Raw genomic sequence first — 18,777 nt, forward strand, 5'->3', positions numbered from 1 at the left:
AAAACCAACCTCCAAACCACCCAAAACCTCACATGCCCTCTCCCAAACATGCAAACACACTCCCACATGCATAAAGGGGCATAAACTAACTTAAACCCCCAACATAACATCACATAAACATACATTGGGAATAAAACCCACATAAACCCTAACATGCATATCTACCCATACTCAAGCATTAAAACTTCCTTAAAACTTACTTAAAACTTTATTAAACATAAAGGAAAGCAAGGATCTACACTTACCTCTTGAAGATCGAGGGTTGGTACGATCCTTACTTGAAGATATGGAGAATCCAAGCTCCAAAGATCTCCAAGCTCCAAAACTTTGATCTAAGCTTTAAAACTCTTCAAGACAACCATAAAACTTATAAAAACCTTGGGAGATTGAAGGAAAAACATGAAATCAGCCAAAGGAGGGCAGGAACACACCTGAGCTCGAGAATGGGGAGAAAACTCGCCCATTTTCGGTCTGAGGTCCTTTTATAGGTGGCCGGTCAACCACCTTCGGCGGCCTAAGCTGCTTCCGCAACTTCACCATCTTCGGCAGCCTAAAGTGCCTCCTAAACTATCCCATGTTCGGCGGTCGAACTTGAGGTTCGGCGGCCGAACCTGGTTTCTGCCTTCAAAGCCTTCGGAGGCCTAAAGCACTCCCGAAACAGCCCCATGTTCGGCGGCCGAACTTAAGGTTCGACGGCCGAACCTGGGTCCTTCCTCCTTGGCCTTTTCTTTTCGAAACACAATTTCTTTTCCATTTAAAACCATAAAATCATGTGAAAACATTTTAGAAACACATTTTACCCCTCTAGAAGACTCTGGCATCTTCAGAAATTCCATATTCCAACGGAGATTCAGCCGGAAGGTAGGGATTCCGATGTCGGAATCTAGCCGGGTATTACATTCTTTCCCCCTTTAAGAACATTCGTCCCCGAATGTTCAAACAAACAGGCATTCTAAAAAACATAGCATCAAGCATACATAAACAAGCACTCCAAAGAGAGACACAGGTACTGCTGGAGTATGAACTCCTGGGTCTCTCAGGCACACTTTTCCGTTATGTGGTGATTCCAAAGGGCTATCACCATCGGGATTCCTTGTTCCTCAACTTCCTAACTTGGGTGTCAATGATCTGCACTAGCTACTCAACATAGGTGAGACCCCCTGAGATCTCCACCTCTGGTTCTTTAAGAACCTCACTTGGATCTGACACGAACTTCCATAACACAGGAACGTGGAAATCCGAATGGACTCTCTCCATCGAAGCAGGTAACTAGCTTATAAGATACATCCCCAATCCTTTGCAGGACCTCAAAGGGTCCGATGTATCTTGGAGCTACTTTACCTTTCGACCCATAACGAATCACCTCTTTATTGGAGACACCATAAGCAATACCCTAACCTTCTCCTGAACTCCACAAGCTTCCGCTACGCACTCTGATCCTTTCTCTTCTCCCTTCTTCTCTACTGAACTGACTTCATTTCTAACCCTCAACAGGTAAGGAATACCTGCCCTTGGTAGCGACCTTGTCCAACTGCCTAAAGTCAACACAGGGTCTCAAGGATCCATCCCGCTTTTCCCACAACAACACTGGAACAATCCAGGGTGAGGTACTAGGTCGGATAAAACCCTTGTCTACCAAGCTCTCAACTGCTCCTTCAACTTCTACAACTCTGCAGGTGCCATCCTGTAGAGAAGAGTAGAGATGAACCGGATTCCTGACATCACTTCTATATCCAAACTCTATCTCCCTAGTAGGTGGTAAACCGGACAGCTCACCTGGGAAAACATCTAAGAACTCTCTCTCAACAACAGACACGGAGGCTGGTTCCCTGACCTGACGGCTAAACTCTTAAACAAGAGCTAGAACCCTCTGACAACCCCTCCTACGCACCCTACGAACCTGACAGGCTGACATCAAACCTCTAGGCATCCTTACACTGTCCCCTCAACAGACTACCTCTGACACATCCTGTCCTCTGAACCTGACTACCTTGTCTCTACGACCCAAGGTAGCACCACGAGTAGAAAAACCAATCCATCCCTAGAATGACGTCCAGACAGTCAAGTCTAGGACCTCAAGGTTGGGTGGAAGGCATCTACCCTCAACTGACACTAAACTGGACCGGCAGACTGACTCTGTCACAGATGAATCACACTTGGGTCCACTGACCCAAAGAGGACACTCTAGCCCAGAAGTTATCAACTCAACCTCTCGACGGCTCCTAGAGCAACTAAAGAAAGAGAAACACCAGGGTTCACAAAAACATACACATCAGAACATTCAAAAGTGAGCGTACCTGACACCACCGTGTTCGATGTGTTTGCCTCCTACTGAGCTTGGGTGAAGATCCGAGCTGGAGCTGACGGACCTTCTCCACGGGAACCTTTAGAAGAAAAGGCTGACCCTCTTCCTCTGCCTCGACCACTGACCTGCAACATGGCTGGAGCTGCTGGCTGAGCCGCTCTACCTGAAGTTGCCCGCTGGGACTGTGCCAACCAGGGCGCAATGGGACACTCACGAACCATGTGCCCTTCCTGACCACATCTAAAACATAGATTGGTCCCATACCGGCAAACCCCTTTGTGCGGCCTCCCACACCTCATGCATCCAGAAGTATCGGAGCCAGAACTCGAACCACCACCTAATCCCAGACTAGACTTCAAATTCTTCCAGAACTTACTCTTCTTCCCCCTTAGGGTTCTGCCCCACTTTACTCCTCTTGTGGCGGTTGTACTCAGAGTGGAGGGATCAATTCCTCCTAAACCTGAGATTCTGGAATCCTGAGTCTGAGCATCCCCCTGAGAATCTCCCATACCTTTTTCTGGCACTCTGACTCCCAAACTGATATCTCTTCTCTGAACATCCATCTCTACTTCCCTCATACTAGCTGACATCCTTCTTGGAGCCATTCCTTCTCTGCTCACGTCAAAAGACCTTCCAGGGTCCCTTGATATTCCCCATCTGCCGACTCTACACGACTGCGCTCTTGGCAGAACAGGGGGAAAGGTGTCCATACCTTCCCTCTCAGATGGAACTCCAGTCGATTCCAAGATCAACAAGTGCCTCGCATCCTAGCTCCTCTGAAGAACAACACACAATCATACAAACATTAGCATCATACGGTTCATGTGGAAACACATGAACCTGCATCACATACATAGCATAACATTAATGTACATGCATAAATCATGGCATTTCACACCATCATTCAAGACAGGACTCTACATCCTATCCTAGTGGACATGATTTTACCTATTGTGCTTGCCTTTCTATGACCTCTATGAGCCCAACACACTCTAGGTCCGACCATGTGAACCTAGGGCTCTGATACCAATCTGTAACGACCCGGAAACCGGACCGCTACCGGCGCTAGGATCCAGATCGGCTTAAGGCCGCCGAGACCCGTAGCAAGCTTAACATACCTCCTATCACCTGGTCAAATCCCATACATGATCAAAACATTAACATAAAAACTTAAACATCTGATGTATATACCGAGCTTGACCTGTATGCTACATAACTGAAAACATAAAGAACCCCCTACTAGAGCCCTCATTAAATGCTCTAGCTGGGTAAACATAACATACATCAAGCACGGATCACATCCGATGAACCAAAACCTAACTTGTGCATGCATCATACTATAAACATAAAACCTCCACTAGAGTCCTCATCAAATACTCTAGCGTGGTAAACATCACATGCCACAAGTTTGGTTCAAACTCAACTCAACACTAAAACATAACATATATCATGTACTAAAAAGGGACTAACCAAGCCTTAGGGCCAAGCACAACACTAATCCATAAACATAACTCAACTTTACGTTACATTTCATCACATTATCTTACAATACATTATATCAATTTACATTACATGTCCACACTAAAACGCTAATCTATTACTATTACATAAGCATGACATTACCCTTGACGTCTTCCTGAACTACCTCTGACCTGCAAACCTGGGATTAGGGGAGAGGGGTGAGCTAAAAAGCCCAGTGAGCAGAACATGGAAAATAATAATAAATCATATGCTTTCATGGAATGCGTCACAACACAAACATTTCACATAACGGATGGACATGACCACCAAAACTCCCTCTGTCTGAAACATATCATGGTGTCCGGCCCTTCGGGCTCCTCAGGACTTCATTATGCCCGGCCCTTCGGGCTCCTCAGGACTTCATTAACATAACATATCTAGGGCTATTGGGGTTGTCTTGGTCCATCCACATCAACAGCAAATTATGCAATGCAACATCTTCGTGAAATCTAATGCAACATCCTAGTACATATACATGGTATTCATGATGCGTGAAACATGCTAAAAATATTTGAGTTAGTTCTACTCACCTCTAGCAGACGCTGGACTGACTCTGCAACAGCTAACACTGCTGGCCTCCTCGGTCCCTCGGGTCCAATCCTACACAGGTGGACTCGAATGAGGTGCCAAACACACTCTAAACAACTCATAAACAACTCCCCAAAAACCCCTAAAACATCCTCAAAACATGCATAAGAAACAACCAAGAAAGGGCTGGACAGGGCACTTTCGGCGGCACCTTCGGCGGCCGAATGTCCCTTCTAGAGCCGAAAGCCATGCATGTTCGGGGGCACTTTCGGCGGCCGAAAGTCCTTCCAGAGCTGAAAGTCTGGCACCTTCGGCGGCAGGTTCGACGGCCGAAGCCTCTCACAGATCCGAAAGTGCTGGCCTTCGGGGGCACGTTAGGCGGCCAAAGCTGCCTCCCATGCAGGTTCGGCGGCCGAACATACCTTCGGCAGCCGAACCTGGTTCCCCTCCGAACAGCAGGTCCGAATCCATCACAAGCAAAACTAACCTCCAAACCACCCAAAACCTCACATGCCCTCTCCCAAACATGCAAACACACTCCCACATGCATAAAGGGGCATAAACTAACTTAACAACATAACATCACATAAACATACATTGGGCATAAAACCCACATAAACCCTAACATGCATATCTACTCATACTCAAGCATTAAAATTTCCTTAAAACTTACTTAAAACTTTATTAAACATAAATGAAAGCAAGGATCTACACTTACCTTTTGAAGATCGAGGGTTGGTACGATCCTTACTTGAAGATATGGAGAATCCAAGCTCCAAAGATCTCCAAGCTCCAAAACTTCGATCTAAGCTTTAAAACTCTTCAAGACAACCATAAAACTTATAAAAACCTTGGGAGATTGAAGGAAAAATATGAAATCAGCCAAAGGAGGGCAGGAACACACCTGAACTCGAGAATGGGGAGAAAACTCGCCCATTTTCGGTCTGAGGGCCTTTTATAGGTGGCCGGTCAACCACCTTCGGCGGCCTAAGCTGCTTCCGCAACTTCACCACCTTCGGCAGCCTAAAGTGCCTCCTAAACTTTCCCATGTTCGGCGGCCGAACTTGAGGTTCGGCGACCGAACCTGGTTTCTACCTTCAAAGCCTTCGGAGGCCTAAAGCACTCCCGAAACAGCCCCATGTTCGGCTGCCGAACTTAAGGTTCGATGGCCGAACCTGGGTCCTTCCTCCTTGGCCTTTTCTTTTCGAAACGCAATTTCTTTTTCATTTAAAACCATAAAATCATGTGAAAACATTTTAGAAACACATTTTACCCCTCTAGAAGACTCTGGCATCTTCAGAAATTCCAGATTCCAACGGAGATTCCGCCGGAAGGTAGGGATTCCGATGCCGGAATCTAGCCGGGTATTACATCTGTTGCACAATAGGCTTGGACACATGAGCGAGAAGGGAATGAAGATGCTAGCTTCAAAAGGGTATCTGCAAGAGTTAAAATCTACTGATATGGGTTTATATGAGAGTTGTGTTCTGGAAAAGTAGAAACGGGTTAGTTTTATAAAGCTATCAGAGAACCAAAGGCAGAACGATTAGAACTAGTATATACAGACGTGTGGGGGCCATCCCCAGTTTTCTCTCTTGGTAATTCGAGATACTATGTTACTTTAACTTCAGTAGGAGGGTATGGGTTTACTTTCTGAAACACAAATCAGATGTGTTAAGAGATGAAAGGCTAAAGTTGAAAATCAGACTGAGTTGAAGATCAAATGTCTAAGGTCTGATAATGGAGGAGAGTATGATTCTACAGAATTCAAGAAGTTCCATGCTGATGAGGGAATCAGGTGCACCGGGACAGTTCCTAGCAAAGCAAGACAGAATGGGATTGCTAAAAGGATGAACAGAACATTAAATGAGCGGGCAAGAAGCATGAGGCTACATGTTGGGCTGCCAAAAATATTTTGGGCAAATGCAGTGAGCACAACAGCATATTTGATAAATAGAAGACCTTCAGTTCCTTTGGGTTTCAAGATTCCAGAAGAAGTTTGGTCAAGTAAGGAGGTCAAGTTTACTCATCTGCGGAGGAGGTCAAGTTTACTCATCTGCGGACTTTTGGGTATGCTGCCTATGTTCACATTGATCCAAAAAAGAGAGATAAGCTTGATGCAAAGGCTTTGAAGTGTTATTTCATTAGATATGGTTCGGATCAGTTTGGGTACAGATTTTGGGATGACAAGAACAAGAAGATCTTAAGACACTGTGATGCCACATTTGATGAGAATGTCCTGTATAAGGACAAATCTAGGGTGCGATCTGAAGATGCAGAAGAAGTGGGAGCTGAGGTTGAGTTGTAGGAAATTTCACCGAGTGATGTTGCAGTAAGACCACAAGAGAATCCAGAAAACACTATTGCAGAACCAGAACAGCAGCCAGTCACACCTGCATCAGTATTGAAGAGATCTACCAGGGCTACCAAGTCACCAGAAAGGTATTGACATTTCCTATATTATTTCTTGTTGATTGATGGAGAGGAACCAAAATCCTTTGATGAGGCTTTGCAGGTGAAGGATTCAATCAAATGGGAGCAAGCCATGTATGATGAGATATGGTCACTTGAGAAGAATGATACTTGGAAATTAACTGAGTTGCCTGTAGAGAAGAAAGCTTTGTTGAACAAGTGGGTTTACAGGATTAAGAATAAAACTGATGGCAAAATTAGGTTCAAGGCTCGATTGGTAAATTCTATTATTATTATTAAATAAATTAAAATTATTCGTATATATTATTCTCTTCGTCTCACAATTTTTATCTATTTTACTTTTTTATACATATTAAAAATATAATTTTTTTATCTTAAACATATTAAATTTTATTAAATATTAAGAAATATTTTAAAGGTTTTTTGAAAATAAGTGTAACGACCCGAAAATCGGACCGCTACCGGCGCTAGGATCCAGATCGGCTTAAGGCCGCCGGGACCCGTAGCAAGCCTGACATATAACCTGTAAACCTGCATAATCCCATACATGATCAACAACATACATAAAAATTTAAAACTTTTCTTTCCATAAATACCAACCAAACTCAACCTGTGCATAAACATTATCATAACATTGGTCCCTCTGTGGGATCTCATCAGTGTCCCCAAATGGGTGACATAACATATGTTGAGTCGGTATACATAAACATCATAAAAATCTCTAAGATCATGTATTAAAAGGGATACAACAAACTATGGTCAAGCACACCTCTAACATCCATATACATCATCTCATTTCATAACTATACTAATTAAGACATTACAATTACAATTCGATCATGTCCATTGCTAGCTATTACATAAACATGACTTCTTTACTCTATCCGGACTCCTGCTCTATACTGTACCTGCAAGCCTGGGGGTAAAAGGGAGAGGGGTGAGCTAAAAGCCCAGTGAGTAGAACCATAAAACATATTATCAAACATGCTCCAATGAAATGCATCATAACACAGACAATTCACATAAGGGTTGGGTGAACTTGTCACCAATTAGTCCAAGCTAACTCTGTGTCAGGCCGTAGCATGGGGTCCTGGTCTTCCTGTCATAACATACATTACTTACCATTTTCCCAGGGCCTCCTCTGGGCTCCTGGTCTTCGAGTCCCATAACCGTGCCAGGCCGTAGAATGGGGTCCTGGTCTTCCTGTCATGAACTAATTGGGTCATCCAACATTCACCCACATCAACAACAATTGATGCAATGCGGCATATTCGTGAAAACTAATACAATCATCCTATTGCATAATCATGATGCATGAAACATGATAAAACATTTAATTTCTCAATTTAAAGGATTAAGTTTAGTTCCTCTCACCTCTGGCTGACTCTGACAACACCGAAGCAGCTGAACTCACTGCTGGGGTCCTCGGTTCCTCGGGTCCGAACCTACACAGGTGGACTCAAATGAGGGACCAAACATACTAGAACATAACTATAAACTACTCCCCAAAAACCCCCTAAAACATCATGAAACCACCATAGAAGAACATGCAAAGGAGGCCTGGACAGGGCACTTTCGGCTGCAGGTTCGGCGGCCGAAAGTCCCTCCAGAGCCGAAAGTCAGGCAGGTTCGGCGGCACCTTCGGTGGCCGAAACTCCCAGACAGAGACGAAACTCATGCATGTTCGGCGGCACTTTCGGCGGCCGAAACTGCCAGACAGAGACGAAAGTCTCCTTTCGGGGGCAAGCTTCGGCAGCCGAAAGGCTGCCTCCCCAGCCATGTTCGGCGGCCGAAAGTCCTTCGGCTGCCGAACCTGGTTTCTGCCAAAGGGCAGAAACTTGGTTCCTTTGCACATTTCGCCTCCAAACCTTTCCAAACATGCATCAAACCTATTCTACAACACTCATACACAAGCATACATGTTCCTAGGGGCCTCAAACCATCATAAACCCCATCTACAACACATCAAGCAACCACATTGTTCATGAACATACATTTATACCCATAAGCATAACCATAACCTAAACATGCATTCTAACCCATAGATCTACTTAAACTTACTTAAAACATGCAATGAGCTTAAGATCGGCTCTTACCTCTTGAAGATCGAGAGAGAGACGACTTAAACTCGGAGTTGGGAGAGATTGGGTTCTTGAACCTCCAAGCTCCAAAACTTTGCTCTAAAGCTCAAATCTTCAAAACAAAGTGAAAACAAATGAAAATCTTGAAAGATTTAGAGGAAGAACATCAAAGATTGGTGAGGAACGGCGGAGAGCTCACCTTGGCCGAAAATGGGGAAAAAAGCTCGCCCGTTTTCAGCTAAGGGACCCTTTTATAGTGGCTGGCCAGACCACGTTCGGGGGCCGAATGTGCCTCCGCATGCATGCCATGTTCGGCGGCCGAACTTGAGGTTCGGCGGCCGAACCTGGACTTCCCTCACTTATGCCCTTCGGGGGCCTAAAGCACTCCCGAAGTGCATGCATGTTCGGCGGCCGAACTTAGAATTCGGCGGCCGAACCTGAGTTTTCCTCCAATGCTATTTTCATGCAAAAACTCATTTTCTTTCATGCTTAAAACATAAAACACATTAAAATATTTTATGAAAACATGGTTTTACCCTTCTAGAAGTCTCCGACATTCGAGATTCCACTGGACGGCAGGAATTCCGATACCGGAGTCTAGCCGGGTATTACAATAAGATAAAATTAAATAATTTAAAATTTGAGGTTCCTGATAGGGAACACATGGTGTGCAAGTTTAAGAGGAGTTTGTATGGATGAAGTAGGCTCCAAGACAGTGGTATAAAAAGTTTGGCTCTTTCATGTGCAGAAACGGTTTTCACAAGAGTGAAAAAGATCAATGTTGTTATATTAAGAAGTCTATTGACTTCTTTATTATTTTACTCTTGTATGTGGATAATATATTAATTGCAGGGTCAAATATGGAGGAGATCAACAATCTTAAAGGGAGACTGTCATTAGAGTTTAAGATGAAAGATTTGAGTGTAGCAAAGCAGATTCTAGGGCTGAGGATTTTCTGGAACCGGTTAGCTGAAATTCTAAATTTGTCCTAGGAGCAATACATTCAGAAGGTGTTATCCAGGTTCAGAGTTGATGATGCTAAGTCCAGGAGCACGTCTTTGGCTAACCATCTCAAATTGTCAAAGGAGCAATCACCTAAGACAGCTATGGAGCATGATCACATGGCAAAAGTACCTTATGCTTCTGCAGTTGAGAGTTTGATATATGCTATGGTCTGCACTAGACCTAATATAGCACATGCAGTGGGAGCTGTAAGCAGATATATGTCAAATTCAGGAAAAGAGCATTGGGAAGCTGTGAAGTGGCTTCTGAGATACTTGAAAGGAACAGCTAGTACATCACTTTGTTATGGGAATGGCAAGGTAGTATTAGAAGGTTTTATTGATGCCGATCTTAGCAGAGATGTGGATACAAGCAAAAGCACGTCTGGGTATGCCTACACTATAGATGGGACAGCAATGAATTTGATGTCTAAACTCCAGAAGTGTGTCTCTATGTCATCTACAGAGGCTAAATATGTTGCAATTGCTGAAACTGGTAAAGAGATGATATGGTTGACTAATTACTTGGAAGAGTTGGAAAAGAAGCAGCTTGACAAAGTTCTTTTCACTGATAGTCAAAATGTCATACAGTTGGTGAAGAACCTTGACGCGGAACCCTATGGCACAAGCCTCAAACTCACACGCACAAGTAGATAACGGAATCCAAAGATCTGATAAACTCACCTCCTATGGCACCCCAAACTTAGAGAAGCTGAAACACCAATGATCGAAGGATTTAGATGAGAATCCGACAAACGCCACAACGAATAGTTGATAAGTTAGCCAAGATTCCTGGTGCAATTGATGAAAGCAAATCCTCACTCTCACTCAAAGCAATACACGCCAAAGGCATGAAAGAAATTCTGAAAAGTTTGATTAAAAGCTCCCTCTTACAATTGTTTCTTATCCTTATATAGTAAGGAGAAAAACAAATAAAACCCTAAGACACTCTTCTTGGGCCTGACTTAAACACATAAGATCAAAGCCCAATCACACACTAAAATAACACATAAGTATTAAAATATAAGCCCACAACATGGCCCAACACTCTAAAACTTAAAAGATAAAATATGGCCAGAATACAAGCCCAAACAAAACTAAAATAAAACAAGTGTTTAAATAATAAAACTAGCAAGCCCATCATAACAAAGTTGAATCTTCACAAAAGCCTTGCTTGATCTTCACTTTAGGCTTTCCTTTATGTAGTTTTAGCCCATAGGTTTGATTAGACTCCCTCAGCCTATGATTGCAAGTGTTGCACCAAATCTGTCCCATATGAGTTAAAGCATGCCCCAAATATATATGGATTATATGAATATGATTTTGAACTACTTCTGGATCCATTGGAATGATATAAGTTTGCTCCACACCATTGTTAGAAATTTGTCCTATTGGATCCGTATCATTCCCTCTTTATTTAGAAAAGATTCGTCCTCGAATCTTGCTGATACTGATGTCAAGAAGGAAAGATTTAGGCACCCATGTATCTTCAAAGACCTCCTTTTGAATAGGTGGAAATAGTATAAAACTTTCATCATGGATGTTTTCATCAACAACCTGCACATCAAGAACAAATGAACTAGACATAAAAATATTAGTCATAGAAATATCATGTGGATGTAACCCATTCTCCTCTACAACTTCCAAAACAGTCTTATTCACCTCCTCCACCTCATCAATCATGTGCTCCCCATGTCCACTATCATTCACAACCTCTTCTATAAGCTCATTAATGGAATTTTCAAGAACAACTACATTAGATGATTGCATTACAACTTCCTCTTCAATTTGAATCTCTATGGAAGTTGACATTGGAACTTTAGCCTCTTCTTTCTCCTTTTCTTTCTCCATCTTCCCTCCTTGAACTAGTCTTGATTCTTTTCCAGCCTCGTTACCCTCAAACTCACTCTTTTCTCTCATTTTTTCCACAGAACTCAAGCTCTCACTCACCTTTGTAGCCAAGGCCGAAGCCTCCCTCTCCCTCTCCAGCATTTTTATGTGATCGGCATATACCTCTTGAGGTGATAAAGGAGCGAGTATAAGCTTCTGTCCTTCATGAGTGAAGGAGTACTTGTTATTGAGCCCATCATGTTGCACCTTTCTATCATATTGCCACGGCCTACCCAACAATATATGGCTTGCCTGCATAGGTACCACATCGCACAAGATCTCATCCTTATACCTACCAATAGAAAATGGTATAACCACCTGGCGTGTAACTCTGACCTCACCACAACCATTCAACCATTGCAATCTGTATGGCTTAGGGTGTTTAATAGAAGCCAAGCCCAATTTCTCCACCATATACACACTAGCCACATTTGCACAACTACCTCCATCAATAATGACAGTACACACTTTTCCATTAACCAAACACCTAGTGTGAAATATGTTTTCCCGTTGTTCCAGGCTTTCTTCTTTAACCTGCATATTCAGAGCACGCCTAGCAACAAGCATCTCACAATGTGCAGCAAGCAACACATTATTAACAGACACATCCGAATCATCACAGTCATTATTGCAATTATGAGTTCTTTGAGGTATTCTTGTAGAAGTGGACGCTGGTGAGATATTATGATCTTTACTCATCCTACCTTGAATCAACAAAGAACAAAGAGAACTAGCAAATATTGTGTTAGAAAAGAAAGAACTCAAGTGTTTGCACACTTACCACTCTTTTGCTGATTCTTCAATTGCACTTCAGAAACTAAGGTCAACCAACTAACCACAAGGTGCGTTTAATGAAACAAAAAAAGAAAACCTAAAGAAAGAACGAAGCGCGCAAAAACTAGAAAGAAGACACTGACAATTTGGAAAGTAACACACGAACTAGGTTTTGTGCTACTTGAAAATATCACCTAGAGTATAGATCCAAGCAAACAATACTCCAGCAATGTCAAGGAAGCAAAAGCAAGTTTAAATCAAAAAAAGAAACTTTGAATTCAAATAAAAACGAACCTGGACAAAAGTTTGAAATTAATTCACTTCAAAGCAAATTAAATATGGATCTAATTAAATCTACCCAAAAAGGAAAGTATCAAAACACTGCAAATAGAATCAGAAAAAAAAAATGTAAATTTCTCTCAGATCAGAGACATAGACGAAAATTCTGGTGTTAAAAGAAGGGATTGACATCAAATCAATGTAGATGCAATTGCCTTAAATGTGCACTTTAGGCAATAGGCAGAATTTCTTTTATCTCATAATCTGGATTCAACCCAATTCAAAATTCAAAATTCAAAATTGATTCCTATAATTTACTGCAATCAATTGAAATAGGTAAGGCAATATGGACGAAAAAGGAAGTATATCACAATTTCGGCCAGATCAAGGTAAATAAGGCAAAGGCGATTTTTTTTTTTTTGGATTTCAATTTTTTTTTTTTAGATTAATAATCAAGAAGGTGCAGCCATGGATACAAAAGCTTTCACCGAAATCAACAAGAAAGACAAAGGAAAACTCAAAAACCCTAGATCCTAAGATAAATAAGAATTTACCTCACTTTTGGCTCTGATACCAACTGACGCGGAACCCTATGGCACAAGCCTCAAACTCACACGCACAAGTAGATAACGGAATCCAAAGATCTGATAAACTCACCTCCTATGGCACCCCAAACTTAGAGAAGCTGAAACACCAATGATCGAAGGATTTAGATGAGAATCCGACAAACGCCACAACGAATAGTTGATAAGTTAGCCAAGATTCCTGGTGCAATTGATGAAAGCAAATCCTCACTCTCACTCAAAGCAATACACGCCAAAGGCATGAAAGAAATTCTGAAAAGTTTGATTAAAAGCTCCCTCTTACAATTGTTTCTTATCCTTATATAGTAAGGAGAAAAACAAATAAAACCCTAAGACACTCTTCTTGGGCCTGACTTAAACACATAAGATCAAAGCCCAATCACACACTAAAATAACACATAAGTATTAAAATATAAGCCCACAACATGGCCCAACACTCTAAAACTTAAAAGATAAAATATGGCCAGAATACAAGCCCAAACAAAACTAAAATAAAACAAGTGTTTAAATAATAAAACTAGCAAGCCCATCATAACAAAGTTGAATCTTCACAAAAGCCTTGCTTGATCTTCACTTTAGGCTTTCCTTTATGTAGTTTTAGCCCATAGGTTTGATTAGACTCCCTCAGCCTATGATTGCAAGTGTTGCACCAAATCTGTCCCATATGAGTTAAAGCATGCCCCAAATATATATGGATTATATGAATATGATTTTGAACTACTTCTGGATCCATTGGAATGATATAAGTTTGCTCCACACCATTGTTAGAAATTTGTCCTATTGGATCCGTATCAAACCTAATGTATCACTTCAGAACAAAACACATCCGACATAGGTACCATTTTACTCGCAAATCTGGTGGAAGAAGGTGAGATGTGTTTGAAGAAAATTGAAGGTACTAAGAATCCAGCAGACATGTTGACTAAAGGTGTTGATACTAGAAAGCTGGGGCTGTGCAAGGTAAAGATATTTGCAGCTAGGTGTCTTTGTTGGATACATTGGCATAGAGAATGAAAATGGTTGGGTTGGCTGGATTAGTCTCTAAGTGGAAGAATTGTTAAGATATGGAACCTAATTAATATTGTAGACTGTACACCATGCCTACTGTATTCTCCTAGTGTATTCTGTTCCAAAACTCACAGAGAAATAAGAAAACCCTAGCCGTCGTGGATGTAGCCAAATTGGTGAACGTGTTAATTTCTTTTTGTGCTTATTTTTTAGATTGTGTGATTTTTCAATGCCTACGCCATATGCAGAATTAACGTACAATAGTTCATTTTTTACTCTATCATCACTGAAACTTTAAATCCAACTTTGAGCTTAACATATTCATTCAAGAATCAAGAGTCATTATGTAAATGATATAAGCATAAAACCCAGGATCTATAGTACACCATATGAGATTTTAAGCAACAATTTTAGAAGACAGGTTTGAGTAGGGAACAAAAAATAATCAACACTAGAAGTTGATGTGCACAATCTAGAAATAAATATGAATGATCTAGCTAAGTGAATGAAAATATTTTTAAAAATAAATAAAAGAAATGGTTTGGTCCACTAAAGTCAACCCTGTAATGGTCTATTGACATTTCAAATGAAAGAGCACTCGGCAGGGACAAGGTATAGAAAGTCAAGCAAAAATAATATGCTAGAAACACAAAGTAAATCCAAAGATTTGAAATAGTTAAATGTTATTTATTTTTCTTTGCAAAAGAGTATTATATCACACACCATCGGCACAAGGTGGACCTCTCACCATATGCCATTATTTTCAGCTCAGCAGTAAACACAATGTGTTTGTAATTTGAATGAGGAACTGGAAACCCAGCTTACGGAATGAGTAAAACAAGTCTAATTACCAGTGAAAGGATAATAAAGAAACAATATTATAAATTTTAATAAGTTTGGTGCCATGATATCAATCAAATATAAATGCATTATTCTAGAAAAAGAAAATACTAGTTAAACTATTGGAAATTCAGGCACCTTTCTGCTTCTGCTGCTTTTCCATATATCTTTGTCCTTTCTATCTGCAAGTACTCATTTTTTTCAGAAGGAGAAGAAAGATAGGACTTATATTACCCACACAATAGAAATTATTTCCAGTTATTAAGGTTTTTTAGTTTTTACACTCTTTTTATGATTAGGCTGCTAGAATGGTTCCTTCCATGAGCAAGTTTTTCTGCTCTTTCAGCATCAAGTTGAGCTCTGTACTCTCGCATCATTCTATTTGTATCAGCTTGCAATTCCACCGTTTTCAATTCATCTTCCTAATTTAACAATGAAAAAACACATCATAAAATGCTTGAAGGTTCGGCCGTCGAATATGCCTTCTCCAGCAACCTATAAAAGAGGCTCTATCCGAAAAGAAGAGAAATTTTTCTCTATTTCGAGCAGAGGTGAGTCTCCTACCCCTCTTCTTCACAAATTCTTCTTTTATACAGTTTTTCAAATGAGTTTTACCTTTGTTTTAAAAAAAATCAAGTTAGATTTTGAAGTTTTAGCCTTTGAGATCTTCGAAGGTCATCTCTGTCTCTTCTACAACTTCCTTCTTGCAGTGTTGTGCTTTCTCCGAAGAGATGAGTTGGACCGTCAATTTCCTTTCAATTTTGAGAAGTTTATAAACTATTTTTAGTGTTTTCATTTCATGCAAGAGTTGAGTTTTTAGTTTAAAGGAAATCTTAAGGGTTGGATGAGTTTCTTTGATTTGATGGTTTTGTTGAATGCATGTTTAAGCTTAGGTTAGTTTTAAGTGTTTCTTGGTGTGTTGAGTTGTAAATGGTTGCATTTGAGCTTCTGCATGTTGAGTTTAGAAGTGTTTTGAGGGCTGTTGGCTGAGGTTGAATCGACTTCTGCTTTATAGAAGAAGCCAGGTTCGGCCTCTATCTCTTCCACAACTTCCTTCTTGCAGTGTTGTGCTTTCTCCGAAGAGATGAGTTGGACCCTCAATTTCCTTTCAGTTTTGAGAAGTTCATAAACTGTTTTTAGTGTTTTCATTTCATGCAAGAGTTGAGTTTTTAGTTTAAAGGAAATATTGAGGGTTGGATGAGTTTCGTTGATTTGATGGTTTTGTTTTAGTATTTTCATTTCATGCAAGAGTTGAGTTTTAATTTAAAGGAAATCTCGAGAATTGGATGAGTTTCGTTGATTTGATGGTTTTGTTGAATGCATGTTTAAGCTTAGGTTAGTTTTAAGTGTTTCTTAGTGTGTTAAGTTGTAAATAGTTGCTTTTGAGCTTCTGCATGTGAGTTTGGAAGTGTTTGGAGGGCTGTTGCCTGAGGTTGAATCGGCTTCTGCTTTATAGAAGAAGCCAGATTCGACCGTTGAACCTGCCTGTGAAAGCTGCCTTTTAGCCGTTTAACTTGCCTCTGAAGGTTTGACCTTTGGATCTGTAAAGGGATTTTAAACCGCCGAACCTGCCACCGAAAGTTCATTGTCCAGCCATTTTCAGCTTGTTTTCTACATATTCTCTTATATGTTTTTAGGGTTTCTTGGGGTAGTGTCAAGTGTTGTAAAAATTATATTTGGTCCCTCATTTAAGTCCATCTGCATAGGATCGGACTTGAAAGACCGTAGAGGCTTGCAGTGAGATAATTATTTCAAAATTAGGCTTACATCAGCCAGAGATGAGTAGAACTAAACTAAACTATTGTTTTAAGGAAATCAAACGTTTTAAGTATGCTCATGTATCACGAATGTTATATATATATGATTAGGATATTTTGTATTAGAATTCACGAATATGATGCATTGCACAATTAATTATTGTTGCGGATGGATGTTGGATGACCCACTAACCCTCGAACATAATATGTTATGACATATAAGAAAAGACCAGGCTTGCCCATTCTATGCTCCTGGCACTATGTAAGGGAAAAACCAGGGTTGCTCATTCATGCCCCTGACATTATGGATGTGTTATGTTATGTTTAAGAGAAAGTTTTAAAGAGCACCCATTGTGGGCGGGACACTATTGGAGTTATGGAAGATTACTGGTGCTAAGTCCATCTTGATGTGAATTATTTGTGTTGTGACACATTCATACGCATATGATCATATGTTTTATTAAACTGCTTTTGCTTATGTTTCTGCTCATTAGGTTCTTATAGCTTATTCCTTTCCCTTGACTCTAGGTTTGCAGGATCAAAATTAACTCGGGAGGTCAGCAGAGTTGTTTAGTATAGTTCTAATGTAATAGTATAGCTATGGATATGTAATAAATTATAGATTATAATTGTGTTTTACCCGAGTTTTCTTTTATAATCCCTTACTTATGATCTTATTATGTAAAAGTTTTAAAGTTTAAGTTATGTTTGAACCAAACATGAGTCATGTAATGTTGACCATACCGGAACATTTGATGAGGGCTATAATATGAATTTTATATTTTTCAGTTATGATGCATACACATGTCGAGATTTGGTTCATGAAATGGAAATATTTTTATATGCTTGTATGATCATGTATGGGATTATATCAGGTGTAACAAGATGTATAGTAAGTTTGCTATGAGCTCCCCGATCTTAAGTCAATATGAACCCTAGCGTCGGTAAAACTCCGATTTCTGAGTCGATATAATATAGATAGCAGGCTAACCAATAACATGACATCATACCAGTTGGTAGCAAATGTAAGCTAAACAATATGCCAGCGAATCTTATTTATTCTCCATAGATAAAATTTTTCAGTTTACAAGCAAGCATGGTCCTCTTATTACCAAACAATTAAAATAAATTGAAAACTACCGCTGTTGGACGAATATGATTTCTCCACATCCCCATAAAAAAAGCACCCACTGAGATTGTATCCCTTTCTTTCAAACATTAACAAGTGGGGCCAAAGTATGCAAGATCATATGCTTAGGTTAATCACAAGTATATGTCATCGTCATAGAGTGTTGTAACCTAAAAACTATTTGAACTGTTCATTTGATGCAACTGAATTTAAACTTACTCCTTTCCTTGAGAATAATGTTACAATTTGCTACTGTCCTCACAATCTGCAATCAGGATTGGACTGAGGTGATAAACGTTTTTCACTGTTCATTTTCTTAATTGTTTTCCTTTTCACTAGGATATCAACTAAATAAATGAACAATTGTCATGACTTGGTTGAAACACAACCCTAGTTTTCTTTCAGTTTTGCTAGACAAGGCAAGTTTTAGTAGCAAACAGGGATTTGTAATTCATTCCAAAACTAAATTTTCCCTGGGTACTAAAAACGAAAATGTGCAGTTGTGCACAAATGCCCTCTTATGACTGAAGTAGGTTGGTAAAATCATTAATGCATTTTATTTGAGTGACAAAACTTCTATATTCCTTTTCACAACAATTTGATGCTACTGATGCAAGAGGATAACAATGAGCCTATGATTGCAAGCA

The 18,777-nt window shown here is 40.4% G+C and overlaps 1 pseudogene; it reads right to left on the reverse strand.

Moving 5' to 3' along the window:
* Positions 1-16,393, reverse strand: part of LOC110615385 — a 30,512-nt pseudogene extending 14,119 nt beyond the window's left edge.
* Between the last annotated feature and the right edge of the window lie 2,384 nt (positions 16,394-18,777).

This window comes from Manihot esculenta, chromosome 5 (assembly GCF_001659605.2).
Source record: "Manihot esculenta cultivar AM560-2 chromosome 5, M.esculenta_v8, whole genome shotgun sequence".
Classification (NCBI taxonomy): domain Eukaryota; kingdom Viridiplantae; phylum Streptophyta; class Magnoliopsida; order Malpighiales; family Euphorbiaceae; genus Manihot; species Manihot esculenta.